Source organism: Orycteropus afer, unplaced genomic scaffold, assembly GCF_000298275.1.
Source record: "Orycteropus afer afer isolate SDZICR_OR568_19922 unplaced genomic scaffold, OryAfe1.0 scaffold00287, whole genome shotgun sequence".
NCBI lineage: Eukaryota > Metazoa > Chordata > Mammalia > Tubulidentata > Orycteropodidae > Orycteropus > Orycteropus afer.
Window position 1 is genome coordinate 2,725,818 of NW_006921874.1, and position 6,908 is coordinate 2,732,725.

General features: G+C 44.3%; 1 protein-coding gene across 1 annotated transcript in view; it reads left to right on the forward strand.

Moving 5' to 3' along the window:
• The window catches only part of HS6ST2 (heparan sulfate 6-O-sulfotransferase 2), a 397,496-nt gene that overhangs the window by 186,852 nt on the left and 203,736 nt on the right, over positions 1-6,908 (forward strand). The gene's annotated exons all lie outside the window — the stretch shown is intronic.

The following is a 6,908-nucleotide window of genomic DNA, read 5'->3' on the forward strand; positions in this document are numbered from 1 at the left end:
AGTAGGAGGTGGACCAATGTTTTATATAGTATGTTATGCCAATTGAGCTTGATGTCCCCTGCGACTATGGTCCCAAGCCCGCATATTCAACTACTCAGTTCCTCTGGGTAGCTGGCTGTGACCAAGCAGTGACCACAACCTTGCCCCTTGTCAGCGCTACTATACATCTGGGGATTCTGATCAATCACATAAACTTAAAGGCCTCGGTTACTTTAAATATCCAAAAATGTCTGTGCCCTCAGTCACTTTAAATATCCAAAATGGCTGCCACATGTAAACAATCAAAATGGCTGTGCCCTCTGGACAGTGGAAAGTCCACAGCTCAGGTTGTCTCCCTCCTTGATGTTTCCCTTCCTAGTCATAGGCCACCAGCACAGTTGTCCCTGGAGCCGTTGGTGACCAGGGTTGATCTTTAGGTCAATTCTCAGGTCCCAACAGCACTTGGAAATATTCAGGCTGTTGGTCCCGTCAGAGTAGCTGACAGTCTGCAGTGCCGACCGTCTCTGTACTCACTGTTTTGTTCAGGTTTTTCCACTAGTTGGTGCCTAATCCACTTCTGCATAGTTCCTTTCAAAGCTCAGGGCTCCAGGATTATCTTCTGTATCTCTGTCAACTGGTGTTTCTTTTCTTTGTTGAAGAGGGTCTGTATCGCTTGTCTGCCTATTCCGCCATCTTACTGGAAGTCTCAACATACAGTTTTTAATAATTTAACCAAACTAAAGAATTCAATGCACATTTTAAAGGTTAATTATGGCCTGCCCACCTTTCAGTGCCCCTAGGAACCCAGAACAGTGCTATATTTAGAGATACATATTTATTTTCTTAGTTCCATTTTGATTGCAAAGAATTGTTCTTTTGCAAACAGCCTCAAAAGTAGCTAAATACTGAGACTTCAAGGATCATTTCAAATACCCTATCATTAGTTTCCTGTCCAAAAGGAAAGGAATACACTGAACAAGCAAAGGGATGAATAAATCAATGAGAAGGTAGAGGAATGCATGCCATGCATTCATTCAGCAAATACTTCTGGGCACAATATTCAATGTCAACAGTGATAAATGCTATGAAAGGAGAAAAATCAACGAGCTCTGGTAGTGTAGTGCCTAAGGCATTTGACTGCTAACCAGAAGGCTCGTGGTCAAACCCACCAGCCACTCCTCAGAAGAAAGGTTGAGCAATCTACTTCCGTAGTGATACCACCTTGGAAACCCAAGGAGGGGTTGCTATGAGTCAGATCCCACTAGATGGCAGTGAGGTTTTTTTTTGGGGGGGGGGGAGGGAAGTATAAGAATATATATCAGGGACTTCTGACCTAGCCTGGGAGGTCATATTTAAGCTGAGGCCTGAAAGTGTGTAGGAGCTAGGAGAGGTAAATCTGGGGAGAGGGTCTTGGTAGAGGTGGTAGGTCAGTCCAAGAAAGAAGGACAAAAGGAATAAGAAAGTAATCAAAATCATAAGGAAAGCTCGGAATCAGAGAAAGACTTATGAGAATGACCTGAATTATGAAGGAGCAGCCTGAAGATGGCAGGATAGCAGGAAGGAGGTCCAGCAAGCTGGGGTGGTGGGCAGCTGAGGAACTCTTGAACGGGTTTAAAGTGCTAGCCCTTTTGTCATCTGGAAAGCTTGGTTAACCAGAGTGACTCATTCCTCATTCCTCATTCCTCAACTATGCCACATAGCCAGGATTTTACTGGAAAAGCAAGCAGGCTGGTCCTGGGCATTCCTAGCACAAGCTGCTGCTTCGACTTCATCTGACCGCAGTCTAGGTGTCAAATGACCAGAGTACAGTTAATGAGCTGCAAGGGAGCTTAGGAGTCGTTTAGTCCACCCTTAATGTGACAGCTGAAAAACAGAGTATTGATAGCTAAAATGTCCAAATCAGTGCCCACGTGACAGTCCCTGTTCTAGGTGTTTAATATAGACCAACTCATTTAATCCTCAGAACAATCCTATGTGGTAGAAACAATTATGGTTCCCATCTTACAGGTGCAGGAACTGAAGCACAAAGCAGTTCAGTGATTCACCTATGCTCACACAGCTAATAAGTGGCCTCATTGGGGCCATGCCACCTTAGTGCTTCCTATTTCCCAAGATCATATAGCTGGTTACTCTCAGGTCCAGGAATGGAGCTCAGATCAGCTACCTCCTGGGACAGTACCCTTTCTTCTATGCTAACCAGAACAATGGTGCTCCTTTAGTTGGGCACCCATTGAACAAATGATTGTAATTGCAAGGATGAAAACAAAATATCAGTCTCCCTGTCTCCTCTTTTCCAATGTTCCTATCTCTGGGAGGGCAGCACCCAGCCTACATCTGGGATCAGGTTGCCCCAAAATCTGCTCTCCACCATGGCCTTGCAATTTGAGCAGTGAGTGTCTTGGACCTGACAGAAGGTCTTTTTGCTCTTCAGTTCAATTCAACAGCCATGTTAGAAGCCATCCTTCAAGTGTCCAGCGATATTAATGTGTCCCTTTGTGAGTGATTTAAAGGTAAATGGGCTGCATTATAGGGTGATGTGCTGAACAGGAGACCAAGGTACGAAAAGCAATGCTAAAGATTAGATTTCAAGGGCGTTGGGTAAACCTGCTGTCAGGATTTCCAGAGAAGATTTGATTGGGATGAAAAACGCATCTTTGCTTCATCATTTCAAAGCAATTTCATGCTTCAGTTCTTCACACTTCTGTCATCTGAACACCTGTGAGGGCCACAGTTGGGTCTCAGCATCAGCCTGAAGTCTTGTGTGATGGAGTCGCCATGTGAGGGCTCTCTGGGAGTTATGTAGAAAGCTACATGGTACCACTTGACTCTGATAGAACATTTAATCATCCTCTTCTACCTCAATTAAGTTGAAAAGACTCAAATGTAGCTTTTAAATTGAAAAGTGTAACTGAATGAGAAGGCTTATATCAAATATTGAAAGGCTGAGAGAGCCTGCAAATGTCTTGGCGGTGACTATTACACTAGAGCCTATGATCTGGAGGGGCTCAGGGGTCCAGAACTGTGGATAAGGATGTTCACGTCTCTAAAGTGAACCCGGGAGGGGGTGCAGTGGGATGGAAAAAGGATACCAGAGAGGTTCCCAAGATGGTGTCTGGTGTGTGGTAGGTGGTTGTGTCTACTATGGAAAGATTTCAAATACCATCTGGGCATTTCTTAGGACCTTGTTTGATGCTCCGTGGGATTTTTCTGGATGTGGTGCCAGGCCTACCTGGTATGATTTCCTTTAGTGGTGTGTGTTGCTGTTTGCTGAGGAAAGAGGAGAAAGGGGCTTCTGGTTTATGCCACACCTATTGTGTGTATCAGAGTGGTGTTCTCTACCCTGGCTGCACATACCAGTCTCTTGGGGAGCTTTACCAAAATGCCCTAAGATTGGAATTCATTTGATCTGGGGAGGGGCCTTGGCATTTGAATTTTTAGAAGCTCCTCAGATGATTAGAATGTGAAGCCAAGCTGTAAAACCACTGACTAAAGAGTGTCTCACTGAATTTTTATTTATTTATTTTTTTAGGGGGTAGAGCTTCCTGCTCTGCTCATTTATCCTCTTCCAACTTCCATGTAGAGTCACACTCTTCCCTGGCGACAAGAATGAGAAGTGTATGTATGTCGTTCCCTAAATGCTCAGAATGCACATGCCAAATTCTTTCAGCACCTTAGATCAGTAGATTGGATTGCTTCTCTTTCCCAATTCTGTTTCCAAGTAGTATTTCTAGCTTTCCAGAAGAGCATTTTTAGCCTTCCTTATTTAAGTCTATCTTCAAAGGAATTTCTTGCCTTCATTATCATGTGACTCTCTCAGTGTGAAAAAGTTTGTGGAGGGGAAGTTTTTAGGAGGCCCCAAGTGAAGAAGCCCTCACTTCTGTCCAAGGCTTCATTCCCCAGCATCTATCCAACAGTACGGGCCTTCTGCACTCCTTCCTGGAGAGGCTTTCTGAAGGTAGAGCTTGGGACCTGAGGGAGGGTTCCTGGAGAGCAACAGTTCCTGACTGAAATTCCCTGACTCCCTGTCTCCTTGGGAACACCCCCAGGAGGTCCAGGTGAGCACCCACTGCCTCAGTGCAATAGTGCAAGTCATTGTCCAGGAAATTTGCTCTGCCTGGGACCCTAGGGCCCGTTGTGGGTGTGTGGGGGTGGTGATGAAGGAGAAGGTTCCGGCTGCTTCAGATGGTACTGAATGACATTAGCAGACAAGGTCTGGGGCTTAGGAGAGAGGTGATGGCACGTGTCGGTGCAGGTTGTAGGTTCCTGACCAAGAGAACACTTCCAGAGAGATTTACAGAGACTCTCCCCACCCATCACACACATCTGTGGCAAGGCTCTGAGTTTGCCAAGCACCACAGGCGTTATCTCATTATCTCTGTGAATTATAAAGAGAGATTGAACACATATGGAAAACCTACTATGTGCCAAGCACTAGACTAAGTCTTTCATCCATATGCTACATTAGTAAATACTTGAATCCTCACAGTACTCCATGAGGTTATAACTGTCTCCATTTTATGGGTTTGGAAACTGAGTCTGCGAATGTTAGCTTGAGTCATACAACCTAGATCAAAGCCTCAGCTCATCTGACACGGAGTCGAAGTCAGCTACCTCTGCAGAAACACAGATGAGCTCTCAAGCCTCTTTTGTATCACCTATCATGACCCCCTCCTCTCTCATATCTTCTTTTCTGGATAAATATCTCTGGTTTCTTCAGATTAGTTGTTATGAATACTGCCTAGATTTTTCCTCTCTGTCTTGGCCCTCTAGTACCATTTTAACAGAAAATACAAGTGAAGATGGCTTTAACAAACAAGAATTTATTATTTTATAGTTTAGGAGGCTGGAAGTCAAGTTCAAAGTGCCACCTCTAGGGGCTGGATGAAGACCCCTCGACCTTGGACTTCAGCTCTGCCTCTTGCTCCTGGCCCACTGGAGCTGGAGGCTTCTCTTAGCTCAGGAAGCTGCTGCCTGCTGAGGCTGACAAACCCAACGTCAACAAATAAAATGGCACAGTCCCAAGATTATCAAGCAACATGACAGGCCACTAATTCAAGTCCAGAAACAGTCTCAAGATTGGCAGACAACATGGCAGGACGTTGAGATGAAGACTTGGCCAAATACAGGATCCAGGTGTGCCAAAAAGCTCAGAGACCTTTCTCAAAGCTGCTATAGTGGAAGCAGACCACATCCCTAAGGATGTGTTCAGCTCAGCAAAGCTGCTCACAGTAGATTCCACCGTGGAGTTGATTACCAATCTCACCATGGGGAATAACTGCATCCAGCTGCCCAGCCACTCAAAGCCAGGCCCAGCCAAGTTGACACATAACCTTACCTAACATACTACCTATACCCTCACCTTCCATTCTTTCTTGGTCCTCTGAAATCTGGCTTCTATATGAACATTTCCAATGAAATTCCCCTTGTTTAAGTTATCAATGACCAAATTCTCAAACACCATCCTTATCAGCCCTTATCTCTTCATAGGTTTTAGCACTAATTCCGACTGTGCAGTTGCACTTGGTGATCTTATCCATTCTCTTTGATGTGCATCTGTAAGTTGCCAATTTTCCGATCTACCTCTGCAGCCCTGGCTTCTCTCCTAGGCTTCAGACCCAGCTATTCAACTCCCCATTGGACATCTTCATTTGAGATAACCCACAGGTACCTCAAGCTACACATATTTCAAAATGAATCCAGCATTTTCTGTAATCACCCCACTCTAGTTGCACTTCTTTCTCTCTTTCCTCATCATGCTTCATTAATGTCATTGCCGTGTACTTGATCTACCAAACCAGAAATTTGCACATATCTTTTTCTTTGACCTAGTCATCTAGATTAACCCTTCAAGTTCTAAGGATTCTACTTTGTGAATCTTTCTCAAACATGAGTTCTCTCCTCTCCATGACCAAGGCTCGTTATTTTCATTTACCTGAGGTAGATACGCTCCTTGGAGAGAACAATCATGGGAGAAAGAAGGGCTGCTTATGCACAGGGAGACAGCTCAGGGGGCAGGAGTGCATGGAGGGATGGACACTGGGAAGAGGTAGCTATCGGGAGGAAGTGGGAGGGGAGATATTGCATTGTGGTAAATGTCATGAGACAAAGTGTATGTGAACTGCTGTATGGAAGGTGAATTTGCTCTGTAAATTTTCACCCAAATCACAATTAAAAAAAAATTGAAGGGAAGGAAAGAAAGGCTCGTTATTTTTAATTTTGTGTGTGTATGTGTGTGTGGACATACACAAAACAAAGCATACACCACTTCAGCAATTCCTACGTGTACAATTCAGTGGCATTGCTTACATTCTTCAAGCTGTGCCACTTTTCTTGACATTTTTTTCCAAACAATTTTACCATCATTAACACAAATCCACTGCCCTTCAAGTTCTCATCTTTTCTTCTGAGTTGCTGTTGTCCATTTGATCCCATATTGATGATTCTTTAAAACAGCACAGTGCCTAATGCAGGCATACTTTTCTAATTAGTCTGAATGATCATTTGGCTCAAAGATGTTCCAGGGGATAGTTTCACTTCAAGGTTGAAGGCTTTCTTCAGGGTAATAGTTTCAGAGGGTCATCTGTCCTCAATGGCTCAAGAAAGCCTGGAGAATTTGAAATTGTCTTCTACATTTTCTCCCTTTTGATTAGGATTCTTCTATAGAATCCTTGATCTAAATGTTTGGTAATGGTAGCCAGGCACCAGACAGTTCTGGTCTCATGGTAAACCAAGGTTCCTTCTTTAATGGAGCATCCTTTACTTGCTGGAGTTTTGCAAGAGCTTCCTAATGTGTCTCTCTGGCTCCGCTTTACCCTACCAGTCTGCTTCCACACTGCTGACAGGGGGCTCTTCAGATCCTATTGAAACCATTCAACAGCTGTTTGAACCCTGTGGTGGTTAAGTTTGTGTGTCAACTTGGCTGGGCCTGG